The sequence below is a fragment of the Pinus tabuliformis genome, chromosome 6 (genome assembly GCF_031772625.1).
Source record: "Pinus tabuliformis cultivar Carrire ecotype Pingquan chromosome 6, CPIR1, whole genome shotgun sequence".
Lineage (NCBI taxonomy): Eukaryota > Viridiplantae > Streptophyta > Pinopsida > Pinales > Pinaceae > Pinus > Pinus tabuliformis.
Genome location: NC_142292.1, coordinates 790860769 through 790886021, shown reverse-complemented (window position 1 = coordinate 790886021; position 25253 = coordinate 790860769). Strand labels below are relative to the sequence as shown.

The 25253-nt window shown below is 41.2% G+C and overlaps 1 pseudogene; it reads right to left on the bottom strand.

The window, feature by feature from the left end:
• Positions 1-20513, bottom strand: part of LOC149261141 (uncharacterized) — a 32147-nt pseudogene extending 11634 nt beyond the window's left edge.
• Positions 20514-25253: the final 4740 nt, after the last annotated feature.

Below are 25253 nucleotides of genomic sequence, written 5' to 3'. Positions count from 1 at the left end.
ACTGGCGGTTTTGATTGGGGCGCCCTTGAACGGTAAGAGGTTTTGGACAGGAGCGGAGTGATTCCATAAACCGATCGATGCATGGCAGGCAGAGGTGAGAGATTATTGCCGTTGATCGTGCGCTATCGGTCGAGCAAGTCAACTATGCGAAACGTGCGTATGGCGTCGGATCTGGAGGGCCCAGATCAGACGGATGAGATTGCGCCCGATGGAAAGAAGCGGAATCAAGAGGGAATTAAGCCACGTTCTAAAGGGATTTGGAATCCATTTAACCGCCATGATGGAGGAAGAACGCATCCATGACGTTGTTAGTGCTTGAAATTTCACCTCAGGCTGAGAAAGGTAAACCTCAAGGCAACATCAAACCACTTAGCCTCGTAGCTAGCCCTACGGGGCAGGAGAGGGCTCTCTCCGGTCTATCTCGATAAAGATCTTCAATGGGCGAGATAACCAATAGGGTAACACTGATTTTAGGCTAGTAAACTGATCAAAAGGGTTGATTTGGGATTTTTAGGGTTTTTGGTGGCAAATTGAGGAGTGACAATTTTGGGCACGGGGATAGGACACAGTTTCTGCAGGGGGTTCTTTGGGGCGAGGTAGGAGACAATATTGATGCCTTTGATTGAGGTGGATGATTAAGAATGACAGATGAGGAGCTAAGGAGAGCAAACAATAACTTTGAATTCTCCTTAAACAGTAGAAAACATTGAAATTAAACAAACTTAAAAGCAGAGCATGACAGTCATGAGTTCTACTTTAACACTTCATTTGTTTAATGTGCAGAAGGAAAAGAAAGGAAATGATTCACATAACACACTTAAAAGTACATAGAGAAACACACCATCAATACATGAAACCACAAGAATCCCAAAAAGGACTGCAAAACCCTGGTCTTCCTTAGCCAAAAATTACAGAGATACAATGAATAATATAATGATAGCTTCTCCCTCAAGAGTCCAACCATGAAAATGAGCAAGAAAGTACATAATATAGATAATCTAACCTCTTTCCCTACCTCCATGGGTCGAGCTCACTATCCTAGGAGCTGTTTCAACCACTTCTAAACTAAGCACTGAAAACTAGGCAGTCAAAACAACTTGCCTCTATAAGCTAGGAAACCAATTCATTCATTTAATTTTCACCTATTTCATGAATGAATCTTCTAGAAGAGGTACATAAGTGTAAAAGTGTCATAAAAGTACATTAATTACATCAAAGAGGATAATAATCCACCCCAAAAAGTCAAACAGGGTCAAACTGCGTTTTTCTGAGCTGTACACTGAAATTTGGAGAAATTTGCCTGACGGGTCGCGCGCCTTTTTGACCACTTTTGGGGCACTTCCAGGTGTCCAAATTGAGCAATAGTAGGCTTGTTGGAAAGTTCCATGAGTCTACTTTCCAACCCAACTGGAATTTCTGAATTTGGTGGTCATTTGCCCCTCCAAAATTGCAATCTCCCAAGACTGCTTTCTGTGTCTCAAAAATGTGGCAGAAAGTCATTTTTTGCTTGTTTTTTGACTTTCTGGAGGCTCAAAACTTCATAAAATCTCTTGGCCATGGATGAGCATATGTAACTTCTCATGAAAAATCTTGAAATGCTGAGTTTTTGCAAAATGGAGTTGCCAGGATGAAGGGTCGCGCGGGGGGTGAGACCCGTTAATGGAGAAAACCTGTAAATTGCCTGAAAAAACCAAAATTTACCAAAAATGCACAAAATTTCTTGGTATTTATGTTGTGGCTAGGCTATTTAGTGCCTTGGTCCTTCAGTGAGGCCTCGGCCAAGATATGGAGGGGATCGGGCCTCTTTCTCCTTTTTTGTGCCTTGGCCAACCGCCTTTGGAACATCTTCATCTTTGCCTTGCACACGTGCATTCTCGCCCAATAATGGTTCTTCATGTTTCTCAACAATTTTTTATCTTGGTTGGCCTTAGCCAACAACCTCTCCAAGTGAGCATTGAGCTGGATAAGCATGGACTCTCGCTCAGCGGGCAATGGATCACCGGGTCTTCTTCGATTCAAGTTGCGGTCACTACGGATCCTCCACAACTCATCAAGAGCTTGCTCATCCTCCAACTGTTTGTTGCGCTACTCTAGATATGAGATTGTCCATTGTGCCCCCTCTAATCTCCTCTGCAATGCATCATTTTCAGCTCTAAGGTGCTGAATGATCTCCTTCAACTCTAGGCTAGGAGAACTGACATCAAGATCAATAAGCTTGATAGCTGGAACACCTGATGGTCCCTCATCAATCTTGGGCTGCTTGCCCCTCTATGCTGCCTGTGCTGCTAAAGAAAGCGAGGCCCCTTCCACCTGCTGTGGAGATAAGACTCGCTGAGCTGATGAAGAAGGCGAGACCCCTTCCACCTGATGTGGAGAAAATACTCGCCGAGCTGCTGCAAATAAGGCCCTTTGGCCTCTCTGATAGGTGACCAAAGGTAAGGAGCTGACATGTCTAGTGACGGGGATGTCATGCTGCTGTGATGGTCCTCCCTCCTCGTGAATAACCTCAGGATGTGGCGGTGGTGGTGCTATGAAAAGCTCACGAGAGATGAACTCCTCCCATGAGATGCCCTGCTGAGCCAACTGATGTAATACCACAAGCTGAATCAAACCATAATCGTAAAGGCTCCTATACTGCTGTGCCGGGCTCTCCCTCTGCATCATGGACACCATCCTCTCAATGTTCAGATAGAAGAAAACAGGGATGTTCATCATCCGTACCCGTGTGAAGTGCATCAATAGGTGAATATGGTACGAATATACCTGTGAAAATCTGCCCTCACAGGTAAAATAGAGCATGATGAGCCTCATCATGGGAGCATACTAACTCCTGAGAAATCTGAAGGGAAACACTCCTGTCAAGTGTCTCGTGAGTGTTGGTCTAACGAAAGGCTCAAAATGAACACTGTCCAACACCTTGCGCTTATTCCATACCTCTCCGACATTAGGTATCCCTGTGGCCTGTGCAATCATCTCGGGTGTCAATGTAAAGTCCACCCCGGCAAGGTTGACATGTCCATCATGCAAGTGTAAAACAAATAGGTGAGCCAACTCTCTGTGGTGCTGAATTCGGGAGATCCTCTCGCAAAACTCATAGCAAGACATGTACTGGAAACATGAGACTTCCATAGGACAAGCTTGTAAATCTGTCAAAGAGGTGGGCTCCTCTCGCCTATGATGACCGCCCTTTCCACCCTTATGAGGCCTCCTCTGTACCTCAATCTCTAAAGCTGATGCCTGGTCATCACTCTGCTCATAGGTTTCGGTTTCGGACATTGTTTAAGGAGCAGAGTGGCCAAAATGTACTGCTGTTTCTACCTTGTAAAATGCTGATTTATATGTTGTTTCAAGGGGACAAGGAGCACGAGGGGAATGTTAGGGGAGGGACACCTTTAAAGGGAAAATGGGAATAAATATATAAATAGGGATTTAAGGGAAAAAACATTGCAAAAATCATTGCATATGCATCATTATATACATTGTTTACATGGGTATAATGAGAGGTAGGGTTAGGGCTTGATTCTTCATTTTTTAGGGAGAAGGGGTAGGGTTTAGGTTTTCTTTACAAATTTAAAAGGGAAATTTATATTGAAAGACAAGGAAAATGACATGGGAAATTGGAAAAATGATTTACAAGGGAAAAACCTTAAAACAACATAAAACCCTAGGCATATTTTACAATTTTAAACCACAACCATATAGAGCTTTTTCTCTTGCACAATGAGATCTTTAAAACATGTATTCATGATGTCTTTAACCATAGCAAGCAGCAATTTGTAAGTTGGAGGGCCTACCTTAGGCAATTTAGCAATTTTGTTGGCTCCTTGGATGAATTTGCAGGTGATTTGGTAAGGAGGGCGCTGACGGGTCGCGTGCCACTGACGGGTCGCGCCCGTTAGAAAATAACACTACTGGAAGGCGCTTGACGGGTCGCGCGCCTGGTCTGCTCACAATTTCGCTCCAAGCCTCGCCCAATCTCTCTTGCAAGTGAGTTAGATGCACAATTAGGGTAAATGGAGGGAGATTGGGCTTTTATAACTTTGATTTGAAATAATTTCATGCCCAAACCCACTTTATAATGTTTTTCTTTGACACTTTATAAAATTGACCATTTTGGTTTCCTTTGTCCTCCTGAAATTGACTCATTTAATGCTTTTGCTAGATACTTTTTGCAGGGATATCATCTGAGGGATCTTGGCAAGGGAGCCAGGGTTACATGCTGTCCTTGGAAGCTTTTTGAAATTTCATCACTTTTTACAAAAATTTGAAAAATGACCTTGGCTTTAAAAACAGGGTTTTTAAATCCAAGGTGAAAATTAACTGTACAAGATAGAAATTTGCGAAGAAACATTTTGAAAATCATCCCTTTGGCTTGCTGAGCACTTATTGACCTTCAGAGACATGACCTTGTAAACAAACTTGACCAAAACCCTAGACCTAGAATTTTGCTCTCAAGACAAGACAAGTAACTTTGAAAAAGTTTAATGACTGAAACAACTTGATCCAGCAGTGCCAAGAGGGGAATAAAGACACCAGCTCCTCCATCAGGGTTATGGCATGCCTAATGGAATGCAATAAGATGACACTGATGAGACACCTATTTATGCAAATGCAAAGAGCTTTGATCGCTGATGGAGGGCTACTAGACCGACTCTAACATTGGCTCCAATGGGGATGGTAGCTCCTTGGAGGTACCAAGAACCTTAGACCTGTAAGAGAGCAGACTAGTGCTTTATAATCATTGGGAAATGGAGTAAAAAACTCAAGCTGAAAGGCATGACTGAAAACTGATGACTTGACAACACAAATTGACTCTCACTCAACTAAAAACTGACTCAATACTTAGACAAAACCGAAAAACTGGAAAAGATGCTCAAAGGGGAGCTTATTCATCACAACCTACTCTAACAGTTTCATTCATCACCTGGTCAAGTGAAATGAAACAACCAATGCAACCAAGTAAGTATTCCGTCTGCTGTTTAAAATCTCCGCAAGTGCTCACTTATGAACAACAAGAGAGAACTACTGAACGGAAACTCCCATGATAACTTAGAAACAGATCCGTTGAATGATATGAATTCTCTATCCGCCTCCAAAAACACTGCATAAGTATCTTGAAATTCAAGCACACTGGAACTTAGCTCATCTAATGGATTACTTCTCGTTTCCTCATACCATGAATGCAACCTTTGATCTGAGCCTTGTGACGAGACCTCTGCTGAAAATGACAAAGAAACCGGCTGCCGGATCAAGTTCATATCAGCACATGTTTCAAGCTCACATATAGACAATGGAGAAAAACTTTGACTACAAACCTCATCCAAAACATCAGCTATTGGATCATGAAAAACTTGAAAAGACTGCTGCAATCCCATTTCTATTGGTTCCATTGTGATTACATGATTGCCTACATGCTGCTCATTCTTCACTGAAGATGGACTATGCAAATTTCCCTTCAAATACTGAAATGATTCAAAACAGAATGGTAGGGAACCTTCTTGTATCATTTGATCAAATATGTCAGCTTCCATGCCTTCATCTGCAACTTGACAACCAATGGCATTTGGGGGCTGCAAATCTGAATGTGAGAAGTCTGGAACAAGGTTTTTATTGCCTTCAAGATGGTCTAGATCAAGACTTGTTGACAACTGATTTCTAATTTCATGGAAGTTGTCTCTAATGAACTGACATGAATCAAAACAAAAAGGTAAAGATCCTTCACTTACTTCAAACTTTGCTGCACTTTCCTCATCACTGTCATAGCTGATATGTGATGGCTGAACATTGTTTTCAAACTGCTGAAAATGAACTTCTTCCTCCCACAAACTAGCTGTTGATTCGTCTACAAGATTAGCTTCTTTTTGGAGAACATAATCATCATCATACTGATCAAACCGAGGCAAATCATCGGTATAAAACATATCATCAAGCATGCAGGTCATATCAACAGTTTTTTCTTCGCCAAGGTGATCTACAAAACAATCATTATCAGATCTATGACAATTGGGATAAGAAACAAAATGTTTTGGATCAACAACTTTTTCTTCTTCAATGAGCTTGAACGTCATAATCATTCCTTGTGTTGATATTGTCCATCATCTTTTCCACTGCACTTACCAAAATGTCAAGCTTTACCTCTAGAGACGTTGATTCGGCCGGATCTATGTTTTTCATCTCTTCTTCCTTCAACCTTGCCCTTCGGATCAACAGATGAGCCTCTACATTAACTGCACTGTTTTGCATCTCGTGAAGTGTTGCAATATCCCTTTCTCTCAGCTGAAGCTCCATCTCCGGATCAAAACCCGAATAGTGCAAGAGAGCCGATCTAGGAGTAGGCCTTATATCAATTGGCATCGAATAATAAACTTGGTTAAATCTGGCTGAAAACTGTACTGTCTCCCTTGGTAGTCTTTTCAGCTGGTTATACTCTTCTATAATCAGGAAAAGGTTCTGCCCGATCATCCACCTGTCGAGAAAAAGAAAAACTGCTGGAAATCTGAAATGCTTGCATCAGGCAGGGTTTTGAACCAACTCTTCACTTTAGCTTGCAAAGAAAGAGCAAAAATCCTTATACTAACATCTTCTTCATCAACTTCAAAAAGATCTAGAAAATTCTCAAAATTCTGCACATGTTGCTCAGCGTTGACATTCTTACATTCACCATCAAACCTCGGCAAGTATAGATCATAATTTTTGGGGAAAGTATGAAGAACAGAAGGTAAAACAAGAGGTTTATACCGATCTGGAATTTTACAAGGTGTAGGGGTATGTACAACAAGTATAGAATCAGTCTTGGTCTCTTGAGGCTCATGAATTTGAATATGGTCATCACAAAATTCGGGAAAAGGATCCGGATCAAGCTCAAAGGCATGCAAATCTTTGGTATTTACAATCTTCAAAGGGAAGGAATCAACTGCAGGCCAAGGATCTCTTCTCAAATACAGTATACTTTGCAAAGCCTTCTTGACATTCTTGGGAAAAGAGAAGAAATAATTTATGACAAAGAACAAAATGTCTTGGATGAAATTCCAACTTGAATACCTGGTCTGTCCATGTTGTCCTTTCATGTTTTTGCTGGTCCGGATCATCCTCCAGTGGAGTCTTTGGATCTGATCTCGAAAATGATTTAGAGTCGCCAAGTGAATGATTTCAGCCTTTCAAGTGTCTGATCGTTGTCCACCATCAACAATCAGATCTGAACTTGATACATGTACTGGGGTAATTAACAAGTTAGATGTTACGTTTACAAGCTAGACCGGAGATTGACTGAAGCAACGTTTATCTACTTCCGCTAATGCAAAGCAAAAGCGTTTCGAAGGATACCTGGCATAACTTCAGGCTCCGTCTGTAGCTTATAAAACAAACACATCAACCAACAAACAAGTTTGTTCTCCCCAGTATGGTCGCCAATATGTTAGCGCTTGAAATTTCACCTCAGGCTGAGAAAGGTAAACCTCAAGGCAACATCAAACCACTTAGCCTCGTAGCTAGCCCTACGGGGCAGGAGAGGGCTCTCTCCAATCTATCTCGATAAATATCTTCAATGGGCGAGATAACCAATAGGGTAACACTGATTTTAGGCTAGTAAACTGATCAAAAGGGTTGATTTGGGATTTTTAGGGTTTTTGGTGGCAAATTGAGGAGTGACAATTTTGGGCGCGGGGATAGGACACAGTTTCTGCAGGGGGTTCTTTGGGGTGAGGTAGGAGACAGTATTGATGCCTTTGATTGAGGTGGATGATTAAGAATGACAGATGAGGAGCTAAGGAGAGCAAACAACAACTTTGAATTCTCCTTAAACAGTAGAAAACATTGAAATTAAACAAACTTAAAAGCAGAGCATGACAGTCATGAGTTCTACTTTAACACTTCATTTGTTTAATGTGCAGAAGAAAAATAAAGGAAATGATTCACATAACACACTTACAAGTACATAGAGAAACACACCATCAATACATGAAACCACAAGAATCCCAAAAAGGACTGCAAAACCCTGGTCTTCCTTAGCCAAAAATTGCAGAGATACAGTGAATAATACAATGATAGCTTCTCCCTCAAGAGTCCAACCATGAAAATGAGCAAGAAAGTACATAATATAGATCATCTAACCTCTTTCCCTGCCTCCATGGGTCGAGCTCACTATCCTAGGAGCTGTTTCAACCACTTCTAAACTAAGCACTGAAAACTAGGCAGTCAAAACAACTTGCCTCTATAAGCTAGGAAACCAATTCATTCATTTAATTTTCACCTATTTCATGAATGAATCTTCTAGAAGAGGTACATAAGTGTCAAAGTGTCATAAAAGTACATTAATTACATCAAAGAGGATAATAATCCACCCCAAAAAGTCAAACAGGGTCAAACTGCGTTTTTCTGAGCTGTACACTGAAATTTGGAGAAATTTGCCTGACGGGTCGCGCGCCTTTTGGATCACTTTTGGGGCACTTCCAGGTGTCCAAATTGAGCAAGAGTAGGCTTTTTTGAAATTTCTGTGAGTCTACTTTCCAACCCAACTGGAATTTCTGAATTTGGTGGTCATTTGCCACTCCAAAATTACAATCTCCCAAGACTGCTTTCTGTGTCTCAAAAATGTGGCAGAAAGTCATTTTTTGCTTGTTTTTTGACTTTCTGGAGGCTCAAAACTTCATAAAATCTCTTGGCCATGGATGAGAATATGTAACTTCTCATGAAAAATCTAGAAATGCTGAGTTTTTGCAAAATGGAGTTGCCAGGATGAAGGGTCACGCGGGGGGTGAGACCCGTTAATGGAGAAAACTTGTAAATTGCCTGAAAAAACCAAAGTTTACCAAAAATGCTCAAAATTTCTTGGGATTTGTGTTGTGGCTAGGCTATTTAGTGCCTTGGTCCTTAAGTGAGGCCTCGGCCAAGATATGGAGGGGATCGGGCCTCTTTCTCCTTTTTTGTGCCTTGGCCAACCGCCTTTGGAACATCTTCATCTTTGCCTTGCACACGTGCATTCTCGCCCAATAATGGTTCTTCATGTTTCTCAACAATTTTTTATCTTGGTTGGCCTTAGCCAACAACCTCTCCATGTGAGCATTGAGCTGGATAAGCATGGACTCTCGCTCAGCGGGCAATGGATCACTGGGTCTTCTTCAATTCAAGTTGCGGTCACTACGGATCCTCCACAACTCATCAAGAGCTTGCTCATCCTCCAACTGTTTTTTGTGCTGCTCTAGATATGAGATTGTCCATTGTGCCCCCTCTAATCTCCTCTACAATGCATCATTTTCAGCTCTAAGGTGCTGAATGATCTCCTTCGACTCTAGGCTAGGAGAACTGACATCAAGATCAATAAGCTTGATAGCTGGAACACCTGATGGTCCCTCATCAATCTTGGGCTGCTTGCCCCTCTGTGCTGCCTGTGCTGCTGAAGAAAGCGAGGCCCCTTCCACCTGCTATGGAGATAACACTCGCTGAGCTGATGAAGAAGGCGAGACCCCTTCCACCTGATGTGGAGAAAATACTCGCCGAGCTGCTGCAAATAAGGCCCTTTGGCCTCTCTGATAGGTGACCAAAGGTGAGGAGCTGACATGTCTAGTGACGGGGATGTCATGCTGCTGTGATGGTCCTCCCTCCTCGTGAATAACCTCAGGATGTGGCGGTGGTGGTGCTATGAAAAGCTCACGAGAGATGAACTCCTCCCATGAGATGCCCTGCTGAGCCAACTGATGTAATACCACAAGCTGAATCAAACCATAATGGTAAAGGCTCCTATACTGCTGTGTCGGGCTCTTCCTCTGCATCATGGACACCATCTTCTCAATGTTCAGATAGAAGAAAACAGGGATGTTCATCATCCGTACCCGTGTGAAGTGCATCAATAGGCGAATATGGTACGAATATACCTGTGAAAATCTGCCCTCACAGGTAAAATAGAGCATGATGAGCCTCATCATGGGAGCATACTCACTCCTGAGAAATCTGAAGGGAAACACTCCTGTCAAGTGTCTCATGAGTGCTGGTCTAACGAAAGGCTCAAAATGAACACTGTCCAACACCTTGCGCTTATTCCATACCTCTCCGACATTAGGTATCCCTGTGGCCTGTGCAATCATCTCGGGTGTCAATGTAAAGTCCACCTCGGCAAGGTTAACATGTCCATCATGCAAGTGTAAAACAAATAGGTGAGCCAACTCTCTGTGGTGCTGAATCCGGGAGATCCTCTCGCAAAACTCATAGCAAGACATGTACTGGAAACTTAAGACTTCCATAGGACAAGCTTGTAAATCTGTCAAAGAGGTGGGCTCCTCTCGCCTATGATGACCGCCCTTTCCACCCTTATGAGGCCTCCTCTGTACCTCAATCTCTGAAGCTGATGCATGGTCATCACTCTGCTCATAGGTTTCGGTTTCGGACATTGTTTAAGGAGCAGAGTGGCCAAAATGTACTGCTGTTTCTACCTTGTAAAATGCTGATTTATATGCTGTTTCAAGGGGACAAGGAGCACGAGGGGAATGTTAGGGGAGGGACACCTTTAAAGGGAAAATGGGAATAAATATATAAAACAAGGATTTAAGGGAAAAAACATTGCAAAAATCATTGCATATGCATCATTATATACATTGTTTACATGGGTATAATGAGAGGTAGGTTTAGGGCTTGATTCTTCATTTTTTAGGGAAAAGGGGTAGGGTTTAGGTTTTCTTTACAAATTTAAAAGGGAAATTTATATAGAAAGACAAGGAAAATGACATGGGAAATTGGAAAAATGATTTACAAGGGAAAAACCTTAAAACAACATAAAACCCTAGGCATATTTTACAATTTTAAACCACAACCATATAGAGCTTTTTCTCTTGCACAATGAGATCTTTAAAACATGTATTCATGATGTCTTTAACCATAACAAGTAGCAATTTGTAAGTTGGAGGGCCTACCTTAGGCAATTTAGCAATTTTGTTGGCTCCTTGGATGAATTTGCAGGTGATTTGGTAAGGAGGGCGCTGACGGGTCGCGCGACACTGACGGGTCGCGCCTGTTAGAAAATAACACTGCTGGAAGGCGCTTGACGGGTCGCGCGCCTGGTCTGCTCACAATTTCGCTCCAAGCCTCGCCCAATCTCTCTTGCAAGTGAGTTAGATGCACAATGAGGGTAAATGGAGGGAGATTGGGCTTTTATAACTTTGATTTGAAATAATTTCATGCCCAAACCCACTTTATAATGTTTTTCTTTGACACTTTATAAAATTGACCATTTTGGTTTCCTTTGTCCTGAAATTGACTCATTTAATGCTTTTGCTAGATACTTTTTGCAGGGATATCATCTGAGGGATCTTGGAAAGGGAGCCAGGGTTACATGCTATCCTTGGAAGCTTTTTGAAATTTCATCACTTTTTACAAAAATTTGAAAAATGACCTTGGCTTTAAAAACAGGGTTTTTAAATCCAAGGTGAAAATTAACTGTACAAGATAGAAATTTGCGAAGAAACATTTTGAAAATCATCCCTCTGGCTTGCTGAGCACTTATTGACCTTCAGAGACATGACCTTGTAAACAAACTTGACCAAAACCCTAGACCTAGAATTTTGCTCTCAAGACAAGACAAGTAACTTTGAAAAAGTTTAATGACTGAAACAACTTGATCCAGCAGTGCCAAGAGGGGAATAAAGACACCAGCTCCTCCATCAGGGTTATGGCATGCCTAATGGAATGCAATAAGATGACACTGATGAGACACCTATTTATGCAAATGCAAAGAGCTTTGATCGCTGATGGAGGGCTACTAGACCGACTCTAACATTGGCTCCAATGGGGATGGTAGCTCCTTGGAGGTACCAAGAACCTTAGACCTCTGGGAGAGCAGACCAATGCTTTATAATCATTGGGCAATGGAGTCAAAAACTCAAGCTGAAAGGCATGACTGAAAACTGATGACTTGACAACACAAATTGACTCTCACTCAACTAAAAACTGACTCAATACTTAGACAAAACCGAAAAACTGGAAAAGATGCTCAAAGGGGAGCTTATTCATCACAACCTACTCTGACAGTTTCATTCATCACCTGATCAAGTGAAATGAAACAATCAATGCAACCAAGTAAGTATTCCGTCTGCTGTTTGAAATCTCCGCAAGTGCTCACTTATGAACAACAAGAGAGAACTACTGAACGGAAACTCCCATGATAACTTAGAAACAGATCCGTTGAATGATATGAATTCTCTATCCGCCTCCAAAAACACTGCATAAGGATCTTGAAATTCAAGCACACTGGAACTTAGCTCATCTAATGGATTACTTCTCGTTTCCTCATGCCATGAATGCAACCTTTGATCTGAGCCTTGTGACGAGACCTCTGCTGAAAATGACAAAGAAACCGACTGCCGGATCAAGTTCATATCAGCACATGTTTCAAGCTCACATATAGACAATGGAGAAAAAATTTGACTGCAAACCTCATCCAAAACATCAGCTATTGGATCATGAAAAACTTGAAAAGACTGCTGCAATCCCATTTCTATTGGTTCCATTGTGATTACATGATTGCCTACATGCTGCTCATTCTTCATTGAAGATGGACTATGAAAATTTCCCTTCAAATACTGAAATGATTCAAAACAGAATGGTAGGGAACCTTCTTGTATCATTTGATCAAATATGTCAGCTTCCATGCCTTCATCTGCAACTTGACAACCAATGGCATTTGGGGGCTGCAAATCTGAATGTGAGAAGTCTGGAACAAGGTTTTTATTGCCTTCAAGATGGTCTAGATCAAGACTTGTTGACAACTGATTTCTAATTTCATGGAAGTTGTCTCTAATGAACTGACATGAATCAAAACAAAAAGGTAAAGATCCTTCACTTACTTCAAACTTTGCTGCACTTTCCTCATCACTGTCATAGCTGATATGTGATGGCTGAACATTGTTTTCAAACTGCTGAAAATGAACTTCTTCCTCCCACAAACTAGCTGTTGATTCGTCTACAAGATTAGCTTCTTTTTGGAGAACATAATCATCATCATACTGATCAAACCGAGGCAAATCATCGGTATAAAACATATCATCAAGCATGCAGGTCATATCAATAGTTTTTTCTTCACCAAGGTGATCTACAGAACAATCATTATCAGATCTATGACAATTGGGATAAGAAACAAAATGTTTTGGATCAACAACTTGTTCTTCTTCAATCAGCGAGCCATGAGCTTGAACATCATAATCATTCCTTGTGTTGATCTTGTCCATCATCTTTTCCACTGCACTTACCAAAATGTCAAGCTTTACCTCTAGAGATGTTGATTCGGCCGGATCTATGTTTTTCATCTCTTCTTCCTTCAACCTTGCCCTTCGGATCAGCAGATGATCCTCTACATTTACTGCATTGTTTTGCATCTCGTGAAGTGTTGCAATATCCCTTTCTCTCAGCTGAAACTCCATCTCCGGATCAAAACCCGAATAGTGCAAGAGAGCCGATCTAGGAGTAGGCCTTATATCAATTGGCATCGAATAATAAACTTGGTTAAATCTGGCTGAAAACTGTACTGTCTCCCCTGGTAGTCTTTTCAGCTGGTTATACTCTTCTATAATCAGGAAAAGGTTCTGCCCGATCATCCACCTGTCGAGAAAAACTTTGACAAACTGCTGGAAATCTAAAATGCTTGCATCAGGCAGGGTTTTGAACCAACTCTTCACTTTAGCTTGCAAAGAAAGAGCAAAAATCCTTATACTAACATCTTCTTCATCAACTTCAAAAAGACCTAGAAAATTCTCAAAATTCTGCACATGTTGCTCAGCGTTGACATTCTTACATTCACCATCAAACCTCGACAAGTATAGATCATAATTTTTGGGGAAAGCATGAAGAACAGAAGGTAAAACAAGAGGTTTATACCGATCTGGAATTTTACAAGGTGTAGGGGTATGTACAACAAGTATAGAATTAGTCTTGGTCTCTTGAGGCTCATGAATTTGAATATGGTCATCACAAAGTTCGGAAAAAGGATCCGGATCAAGCTCAAAGGCATGCAAATCTTTGGTATTTACAATCTTCAAAGGGAAGGAATCAACTGCAGGCCAAGGATCTCCTCTCAAATACAGTATACTTTGCAAAGCCTTCTTGACATTCTTGGGAAAAGAGAAGAAATAATTTATGACAAAGAACAAAATGTCTTGGATGAAATTCCAACTTGAATATCTGGTCTGTCCATGTTGTCCTTTCATGTTTTTGCTGGTCCGGATCATCCTCCAGTGGAGTCTTTGGATCTGATCTCGAAAATGATTTAGAGTCGCCAAGTGAATGATTTCAGCCTTTCAAGTGTCTGATCGTTGTCCACCATCAACAATCAGATCTGAACTTGATACATGTACTGGGGTAATTAACAAGTTAGATGTTACGTTTACAAGCTAGACCGGAGATTGACTGAAGCAACGTTTATCTACTTCCGCTAATGCAAAGCAAAAGCGTTTCGAAGGATACCTGCCATAACTTCAGGCTCCGTTTGTAGCTTATAAAACAAACACATCAACCCACAAACAAGTTTGTTCTCCCCAGTATGGTCGCCAATATGTTAGCACTTGAAATTTCACCTCAGGCTGAGAAAGGTAAACCTCAAGGCAACATCAAACCACTTAGCCTCGTAGCTAGCCCTACGGGGCAGGAGAGGGCTCTCTCCGGTCTATCTCGATAAAGATCTTCAATGGGCGAGATAACCAATAGGGTAACACTGATTTTAGGCTAGTAAACTGATCAAAAGGGTTGATTTGGGATTTTTAGGTTTTTTGGTGGCAAATTGAGGAGTGACAATTTTGGGCGCGGGGATAGGACACAGTTTCTGCAGGGGGTTCTTTGGGGCGAGGTAGGAGACAATATTGATGCCTTTGATTGAGGTGGATGATTAAGAATGACAGATGAGGAGCTAAGGAGAGCAAACAATAACTTTGAATTCTCCTTAAACAATAGAAAACATTGAAATTAAACAAACTTAAAAGCAGAGCATGACAGTCATGAGTTCTACTTTAACACTTCATTTGTTTAATGTGCAGAAGAAAAAGAAAGGAAATGATTCACATAACACACTTACAAGTACATAGAGAAACACACCATCAATACATGAAACCACAAGAATCCCAAAAAGGACTGCAAAACCCTGGTCTTCCTTAGCCAAAAATTGCAGAGATACAATGAATAATACAATGATAGCTTCTCCCTCAAGAGTCCAACCATGAAAATGAGCAAGAAAGTACATAATATAGATAATCTAACCTCTTTCCCTGCCTCCAAGGGTCGAGCTCAGTATCCTAGGAGTTGTTTCAACCACTTCTAAACTAAGCACTGAAAACTAGGTAGTCAAAACAACTTGCCTCTATAAGCTAGGAAACCAATTCATTCATTTAATTTTCACCTATTTCATGAATGAATCTTCTAGAAGAGGTACATAAGTGTAAAAGTGTCATAAAAGTGCATTAATTACATAAAAGAGGATAATAATCCACCCCAAAAAGTCAAATAGGGTCAAACTGCGTTTTTCTGAGCTGTACACTGAAATTTGGAGAAATTTGCCTGACGGGTAGCGCGCCTCTGCCTGACGGGTCGCGTGGCTCTGCCTGACGGGTCGCGCACCTTTGGGACCACTTTTGGGGCACTTCCAGGTGTCCAAATTGAGCAAGAGTAGGCTTGTTGGAAAGGTCTGTGAGTCTACTTTCCAACCCAACTAGAATTTCTGAATTTGGTGGTCATTTGCCCCTCCAAAATTGCAATCTCCCAAGACTGCTTTCTATGTCTCAAAAATGTGGCAGAAAGTCATTTTTTGCTTGTTTTTTGACTTTCTGGAGGCCCAAAACTTCATAAAATCTCTTGGCCATGGATGCGCATATGTAACTTCTCATGAAAAATCTGGAAATGTTGAGTTTTTTCAAAATGGAGTTGCCAGGATGAAGGGTCGCGCGGGGGGTGAGACCCGTTAATGGAGAAAACCTGTAAATTGCCTGAAAAAACCAAGATTTACCAAAAATGCTCAAAATTTCTTGGCGGTTGGCCTCGGCCAAGATATGGAGGGGATCGGGCCTCTTTCTCTTTTTTGTGCCTTGGCCAACCGCCTTTGGAACACCTTCATCTTTGCCTTGCACACGTGCATTCTCGTCCAATAATGGTTCTTCATGTTTCTCAACAATTTTTTATCTTGGTTGGCCTTAGCTAACAACCTCTCCAAGTGAGAATTGAGTTGGATAAGCATGGACTCTCGCTCAGCGGGCAATGGATCACCGGGTCTTCTTCGATTCAAGTTGCGGTCACTACGGATCCTCCACAACTCATCAAGAGCTTGCTCATCCTCCAACTATTTGTTGCGCTGCTCTAGATATGAGATTGTCCATTGTGCCCCCTCTAATCTCCTCTGCAATGCATCATTTTCAACTCTAAGGTGCTGAATGATATCCTTCGACTCTAGGCTAGGAGAACTGACATCAAGATCAATAAGCTTGATAGCTGGAACACCTGATGGTCCCTCTTCAATCTTGGGATGCTTGCCCCTTTGTGCTACCTGTGATGCTGAAGAAAGCGAGGCCCCTTCCACCTGCTGTGGAGATAACACTCGCTGAGCTGATGAAGAAGGCGAGACCCCTTCCACCTGATGTGGGGAAAATACTCGCCGAGCTGCTGCAAATAAGGCCCTTTGGCCTCTTTGATAGGTGACCAAAGGTGAGCAACTGACATGTCTAGTGACGGGGATGTCATGCTGCTGTGATGGTCATCCCTCCTCGTGAATAACCTTAGGATGTGGCGGTGGTGGTGCTGTGAAAATCTCACGAGAGATGAACGCCTCCCATGAGATGCCCTGCTGAGCCAACTGATGTAATACCACAAGCTGAATCAAACCATAATGGTAAAGGCTCCTATACTGCTGTGCTGGGATCTTCCTCTGCATCATGGACACCATCCTCTCAATGTTCTGATAGAAGAAAACAGGGATGTTCATCATCCGTACCCGTGTGAAGTGCATCAGTAGGCGAATATGGTACGAATATACCTGTGAAAATCTGCCCTCACAGGTAAAATAGAGCATGATGAGCCTCATCATGGGAGCATACTCACTCCCGAGAAATTTGAAGGGAAACACTCCTGTCAAGTGTCTCATGAGTGCTGGTCTAAATAAAGGCTCAAAATGAACACTGTCCAACACCTTGCGCTTATTCCATACCTCTCCGACATTAGGTATCCCTGTGGCCTGTGCAATCATCTCGGGTGTCAATGTAAAGTCCACCCCGGCAAGGTTGACATGTCCATCATGCAAGTGTAAAACAAATAGGCGAGCCAACTCTCTGTGGTGCTGAATCCGAGAGATCCTCTCGCAAAACTCATAGCAAGACATGTACTAGAAACATGAGACTGCCATAGGACAAGCTTGTAAATCTGTCAAAGAGGTGGGCTCCTCTCGCCTATGATGACCGCCCTTTCCACCCTTATGAGGCCTCCTCTGTACCTCAATCTCTGAAGCTGATGCCTGGTCATCACTCTGCTCATAGGTTTCGGTTTCTGACATTGTTTAAGGAGCAGAGTGGCCAAAATGTACTGTTGTTTCTACCTTGTAAAATGCTGATTTATATGCTGTTTCAAGGGGACAAGGAGCACGAGGGGAATGTTAGGGGAGGGACACCTTTAAAGGGAAAATGGGAATAAATATATAAAACAGGGATTTAAGGCAAAAATCATTGCATATGCATCATTATATACATTGTTTACATGGGTATAATGAGAGGTAGGGTTAGGGCTTGATTCTTCATTTTTTAGGGAAAGGGGTAGGGTTTAGGTTTTCTTTACAAATTTAAAAGGGAAATTTATATAGAAAGACAAGGAAAATGACATGGGAAATGGGAAAAATGATTTACAAGGGAAAAACCTTAAAACAGCATAAAACCCTAGGCATATTTTACAATTTTAAACCACAGCCATATAGAGCTTTTTCTCTTGCACAATGAGATTTTTAAAACATGTATTCATGATGTCTTTAACCATAACAAGCAGCAATTTGTAAGTTGGAGGGCCTACCTTAGGCAATTTAGCAATTTTGTTGGCTCCTTGGATGAATTTGCAGGTGATTTGGTAAGGAGGGCGCTGACGGGTCGCGCGCCACTGACGGGTCGCGCCCGTTAGAAAATAACACTGCTGGAAGGCGCTTGACGGGTCGCGCGCCTGGTCTGCTCACAATTTCGCTCCAAGCCTCGCCCAATCTCTCTTGCAAGTGAGTTAGATGCACAATGAGGGTAAATGGAGGGAGATTGGGCTTTTATAACTTTGATTTGAAATAATTTCATGCCCAAACCCACTTTATAATGTTTTTCTTTGACACTTTATAAAATTGACCATTTTGGTTTCCTTTGTCCTGAAATTGACTCATTTAATGCTTTTTCTCGATACTTTTTGCAGGGATATCATCTGAGGGATCTTGGCAAGGGAGCCAGGGTTACATGCTGTCCTTGGAAGCTTTTTGAAATTTCATCACTTTTTACAAAAATTTGAAAAATGACCTTGGCTTTAAAAACATGGTTTTTAAATCCAAGGTGAAAATTAACTGTACAAGATAGAAATTTGCGAAGAAACATTTTGAAAATCATCCCTCTGGCTTGCTGAGCACTTATTGACCTTCAGAGACATGACCTTGTAAACAAACTTGACCAAAACTCTAGACCTAGAATTTTGCTCTCAAGACAAGACAAGTAACTTTGAAAAAGTTTAATGACTGAAACAACTTGATCCAGTAGTGCCAAGAGGGGAATAAAGACACCAGCTCCTCCATCAGGGTGATGGCATGCCTAACGGAATGCAATAAGATGAGACTGATGAGACACCTATTTATGCAAATGCAAAGAGCTTTGATCGCTGATGGAGGGCTACTAGACCGACTCTAACAGGCGTAACTGAAGAAACGAACCGACGAAGCATGCTGGCACCATTTAGAGGAGCACAAGTGGCCACTCCCTGAGCGCTCATGATGACGTCGAACGCAGGGAACTCCAAGCGCAGCTGCAAAAGGTGAATCGACATAGGCAGAAGAGGAACCGAATAGGCATAGGGATCGAATGGCTAAAGCCATGAACAGAGACAGTCGAACCAGTAAGAGTTGATTTGGAATCCGAATTGAGGAGAGTCCAAACAACCAAGAGAGATAGTGAATAGTGAACCCTGAGAGGAGGGCTGAACACAGAGAACAGTAAAGCCAAGCAGAAGAGACAGAGGGCCGAGCTGACCACAAGCAACGTCGAGCACCAGAGAGCTTGAAGATTTAAGCCTTCCCATAGAGGAATTTGTCCGGACTGAGCATCACATTTGGCTCTTTCCACTGTAGACCAAGGGTCACAGAGCTGGTAGGAAGAAGAAGAGTCTGTGTACTCCAAGTGGCTTGGGGGATCCAAGAACCACCTTGCGAAGCAAAATCTACTTCAGGAGAACTCATATTGAGTTCCTATATTGTAATTTCTCTGCTGAAAGACACAATAAAACAAGGCCACCACTAAAGCTAGACTGGAGACGTAGCCATGGAGAATAGGGTGAACTCCTTATTAAAACTATTTGTGTCTTTTTGTTTCTTACTGTATTTCTCTGTTGTCTTTCCATTTATTTTCTGTGTATTGGTAATCTGATCAATCCGTTGTTTTAATAACACAGAACACACACACACCAGCACATGAGTTCGTAATACCTTTAGTTTAATAAATCATTAACTGATGGCACTCATAGGGTGAATATCATATCATTTTGGTTTCGACTGACAAATTGCTTCCTATGAGTGTTGCCATGTCTCCAGGTATCGTAGGTGTTCATCTGCCTCTCAGTAGTACAGGTACAATGGTTTCCAGGAGAGCAAAGACGAAGACACCATTCAAAGCATGCTTGGGGATGTAGTCGATCAAGTGTCTATGAGCTTCCCTACTCATGAAGACATCAAGCTATTTGTAGACAAGAACATCAAGCAACAGCATCACAACGAGGAACACCATGAACAATAACTGAAGACAACATAACAAATGCAATGAATGCAAGAGGAGTGTTGTTGACAACATGGAGGTGGAACAATGTTGCAAGATCAAGCAGGTCCATTGATGATGAAAGCAACATTGGAAACTCTATCTATGGAGTGACAAAGCGAAATGAAGATCGCGCGAAGGAAAAAGATGTAACAAAGAAGGAGTTGTATGTGCTGAAGCAAAAACTCAGGAAGAACATGAAACTGTGCAGACAGGCGAATGAGTTGGAGTAGGATCAGGAATAACAGTGGGCGCAACATGCGCTCAAGGATGAAACTACACCTAGACAAGTTGAAGATCCATCCCAGCAGCTAACACGGAGCAGACATGGTGAGCAGTGTGGTTGATCGCATGAAAGGGATTCAACAACATGCATGTCGTTGTGTGCACACATGCAATCCAGCCATTCAACACACTCACCAAGGCGAAGACAAGAACCAAGTCCAATTGGAGCCGAACGGGTACTTCGGCAAGTTGATGTGTATGACCAGCAGCAGACACTTGAATATCAGCATGGACACTATGCATTATTGTGCTGTCAGTTCAACCACACCCAAGAAGACCATGCACATGTTAGCAAACAAGTTGAATGAAGGGGCCGAACCAATGCACCAGTTGCAACAAAGGCAAGAGTTCGCTTCAGCAAGATGTCACCATGACGTGCATGCACACCATCACAGATGACCAAGCTTGGCGTCAGCTAACCAGCTTCACCATCACAATCATTTCAAAGAGTTGGTCTCACCACATCGGACCGAGTGCCAGTGATGTCTTGCAAGGCTTGCTCAAGCCATGTTGTCTCACATGAGTACCTGTGCATTGTAATGTTGAGTCATGTCAAGTGTAAGTCAAGTGTCAACAGTTGGATGTAACAGTCATAGAGTAGGTGAAGAGTCATGAGGGTAGTTGAACTGTCACAAAGGGGAATGCCAAGGGTCATCCCATCCTTTGTTATAAATAGTCCCTCATAGCTCATTGTAGAGGATTTTGGTCAACCAATCTTCTACTAAGACTATCTTGAAGAAGGCTTGGACAGTATTGTAACGCGCCTTGGCTTCTCCACTGCACGGAGCTAGTACATCTCTTTGGAGGAGCAAGCGAATGTGGCTGTAATGTTCCACTGTTGGGGCTAGTAGGTTTACATGGATGTATTGTATGATTGTGACTTACACTTCTTTATATAATAAGAGCCAACACATTTTCTTGCATATGTTGCTATTGTAGTTGGACTGCTCCGGTTGCCTTAGTGATATATGTTGTTTAACTTACGTATTTGTGTATGAACTGATTCACATTCAATTATATGAATCTTGTTGTTAATGTGTTGTATATGTTGTTAATGCTGTCACCATCTGTGTCGACTGCTCTGCCGGACATTAGACAGACCTTTCACATGAACCTTGCTGTAACAACTGTCGCACTCGTCTCGGACTAATCCGTGAGTGTTGTACGTGTTATCTTACCTTGTATGGTGTGATGGCCTCATCCGAGTGGACTGCTCCACCAGAAGCTATGCATGTCCTTTGTGTTGTGTGTTCCTAGCTGAGTTGGGACTGATCCCTTTCAACCTGGAACTCACCTTCACCTCCTTCCGCCTTCGAAGTGTTAGAACCTCTCATACACCTTCCTTGACTCACTGCATCAGTCACACCCTTGCTACTGACAGAGTTATCTTACTTGCCTCCGTGCAACATCGCGGTCAAGGCATTACCTTACGACCTACTGCTGGGAATCCCACGCCAAACGGTTTGAGGTCTAATTGGGGCTTCTTACCGAGGAGATCCCCTTGACATGTTGGTGGGTCCAGCACCATCAACACACTGGTACTACACACTTTCCTTGGTTGCTTATACACCTGATTGTGCAATGTTCTTGGTGCACAGTGTGTTAGTCCTTCACTGCAACAAGATATATCTACTTTCCCAAGTTAGTCACATGGTTCCTACGAGCACAACATTCTCTTGGTTCACTACTTCACAACATTGACCTGTGAATGCCAATAAGATTAAAAAAACAAATATTTTTTTCCCCTACAAACATATCACCTTGGAAAGTGGGGAAATTGTCTCTATACAATTTTAGTGGGTTCCCATTGACAAGTTCATTGATGGGATCCTCATTCAGTTTCTCCAATTGTATTTTCATTGCATTTGTGACATACTGGATAATATACAATCCAAGCCAATGCATGTAAAATTTCCTAGGGTGTCTCAGAAATTCATTATCATACGACAACACAACATCATCAACCTGGGATTTGTTCTTCTTGATATGGAAATCATGCCATGCCTTTCCCCTAGCCCTCACCTCCTAATAGGTCAACGTTTTTCACCTTTTGAGTTCAATAAATATGGAGAACTAGAAATGAAAAGGTTCATTACTAAACTACATATCAAAGTATTTTTTTAAGAGGAAATCATTTTTCCAAACACACTTGCAAACAATATTTTCAAACATTCTATTTTGGTTTTTTTTCTCTACAGGAGCATGTAATGTGAAACTTTATAAGTTCAATACATAAAGTTGGTTTTTAGGAGATTGGTATATAATTGTAGTCTAAAACCTCTCTAAAATGACAATTTGAGATACTACGATTTTGAATAAATTAATGAAATAAATAACACTAATGTGATTTTACGATTATGTAATAGCCATGGGAGCTTGCAATAGAAAATCTAAACACCAAAGAAATAAACTTAGGAAAAAAGGGCAAGCAAACAAAAAGATAACTCCTAGGAGAACCACATTAAAGAAAAAGTCCACTATCTAATTAAACAGAACAACGTATAAGTGAGAGGAAGAAGCTTAATTTCATTGCAAACAGTAGCAGAGTAGTCTTTGTGCCATTAATATTTTCTCACGAAATATTGTCAAGTTGGAAGTGATAGGTTTGGAGTTGAAATTAAGATCACCAAGTGCAATTATATTCAAGATGGAAAGGTCCAGTTTTCCCCCACCTTGTGAAGAAGGATCATCCATTTCTCTTTCATTGTTCCTATCAAAAGAACCTTTGCTCCTTCTGTCTCCCTCCCTTTAAATTTTGTTTCCGATTCAATTATCCTTGTCAACTTCTCATAAATTGAAACTTTTTCTTAATTTGTCTTCCTCACTTTAAATTCGTGTTCCCATTCCCTTTCAATTCCCCTCACGAACCTTTCAGAAAATCCCTCTTGTTCGATACACCGTGAAACCCTATATAGTCGCTTTCCCTTTTCGTCTCTACATCATCCCCAATTCTGGTTCATAATTTGATCCCTCTTTGATAGCAAGCTCCTTTGATTGGACACTCAACCTTCCAGAATCTATCCCTTCTCCCCTTGGCTAGTTTGTTTCATAAAGCCCTCGATAATCCATTCCAATATATTTTCTTTATTTGTTAGTGAAAAGTCACTAGGTCAAATCCCAATGAGTTTAGGGTAGTTTTTTTGATAGAAAAGAAATTCTCTAACATGTCAAATAAAAGAATCCTTCGTAGGTGACAACATGCAAAAAATGAGTTTAATACTTTTAAGCGCTCATTTGCTTTAAAATCAAGTTTAGTATCTCTATTTTGAAACTAACATGGAATTTTTTTGGCTCAAGTCTTTCCTGAATATCTGGCGAGTCTCTCATGTCAATAAGATTTTTTATCTCTAGCTTGGCCTAGCCATTTATTGAATATATGAAGAGTGTCTTGATGATCTTGTCAATAATAGTGGAAAATTCCTATCATGGACCTCTCCAAAGACCATTATCAATCCATAACACGTTGAAATCTTCAATGGTCACATTCCCTTTCCTTTTCCGTGTTGCCCCAATTATCGTTCCATCATTATGGCCTTTTATATAGCAAGCTCCCTTGATCGGTCACCGATCTTCCAATTAACTCGATTCCTGCTCCTCTAGCCTAGGTTATTTCACAAAGTCATCTGCAATCCATCCCAATATTATTTTCTTTATTTGCTAGTGGTAGGTCATGAGGTCGAAACCCTATGAATTTAGGGTAGACTTTTGGTCATTAAATAAAGCCTCTGACATTCCAAACAAAGCCAACACCAATTTACATACTTTTTAGTGTTTGTAAGCTAAAACATCTAGTTTAATACTTTTTACTGTGAAAATCGACCCAAATTTTTTATGGCATGATCCTTTCTGGAATACCTGGAGAGTCTCTCAACTTTCAAGTCAAGAATGTTTTTCTCAAATCTGGTCCAACTGTTTATGGAATATTTGGAAATCTCTCAAGAATCTTGTCAATAATAGTGGTGAATTCCCCTTATGAACATCTCCATACACCATTCTCGTCCTATAGCATGGTGAAACCCCTGATGGTCATTTTCACTTCCCACTCCACATCATCCCCAATTCTTGTTCCATAATTATGGCCTTCTTCATAGTAATCTCCCTCCATGGTCACTCAACCTTCTAGACTCTATTCCTACTCCCAACCAAAGCCATTTCAGGGAGGCATTGTACTGCACTTCAATATGATTTTGTCTATTTTCCAATGGTAGTTCGCAAGGTCGAAACTCGCTGAGTCTAAGAGAGCCACTTAAAATCGTTCTTGAATGTATGGGGATCCTTTCATATGAATAATGGCTTGTTTGGACTCCATCTTGGATGTTTATTGAATGTTTGGAAAGTCTCGAAAATCTTCACAACAACAAGGGTGATTTTTGTTTCATAAATTAAAAGGAATAAATATGTCATTCATTTTTCTCTAGAAATGCTTTAGGTATTAGTTGAAAATGCCACCAAACTCTTGGAGGTGGTGAGTTAGAATCATCTCCTTGTGGGTGCCCTAGTTGGATGAAAACGAAGGACAAGTGTATTTTGCATATATACCCGACTCTTGAACTCTCAAATCAAATGAAAGAAACCTAATGAAATTTTTTGACACAGTTATATGGAGGATGTGAGATGTCTTTCATGATTAATTTTGCATATAAACCCAACTCTTGAACTCTTAAATCAAACAAAAGAAATCTAATGACAACCAGAAAGATTGATTTGTTGAGCTTGGATTACAATCTTTTACATTCGGGTAGACCATCGGATGTTTAGATGCAAAGGAAATTTATTTAAAAGTATATTTTTTTTAATCATTTAATATGCAAAATGTGTAGGAATATTTGTACAAATTATTTAAATTAGTGAGGATTTCGTAAATTTTTTATAGAGTTTCAGTGATTTTATTATATAAAATTTGGGTGAAACATTTTTAATGTTTTTGAGAGAGAGAGAGAGAGAGAGAGAGAGAGAGAGAATTTAATCTATGAATTAAATTTA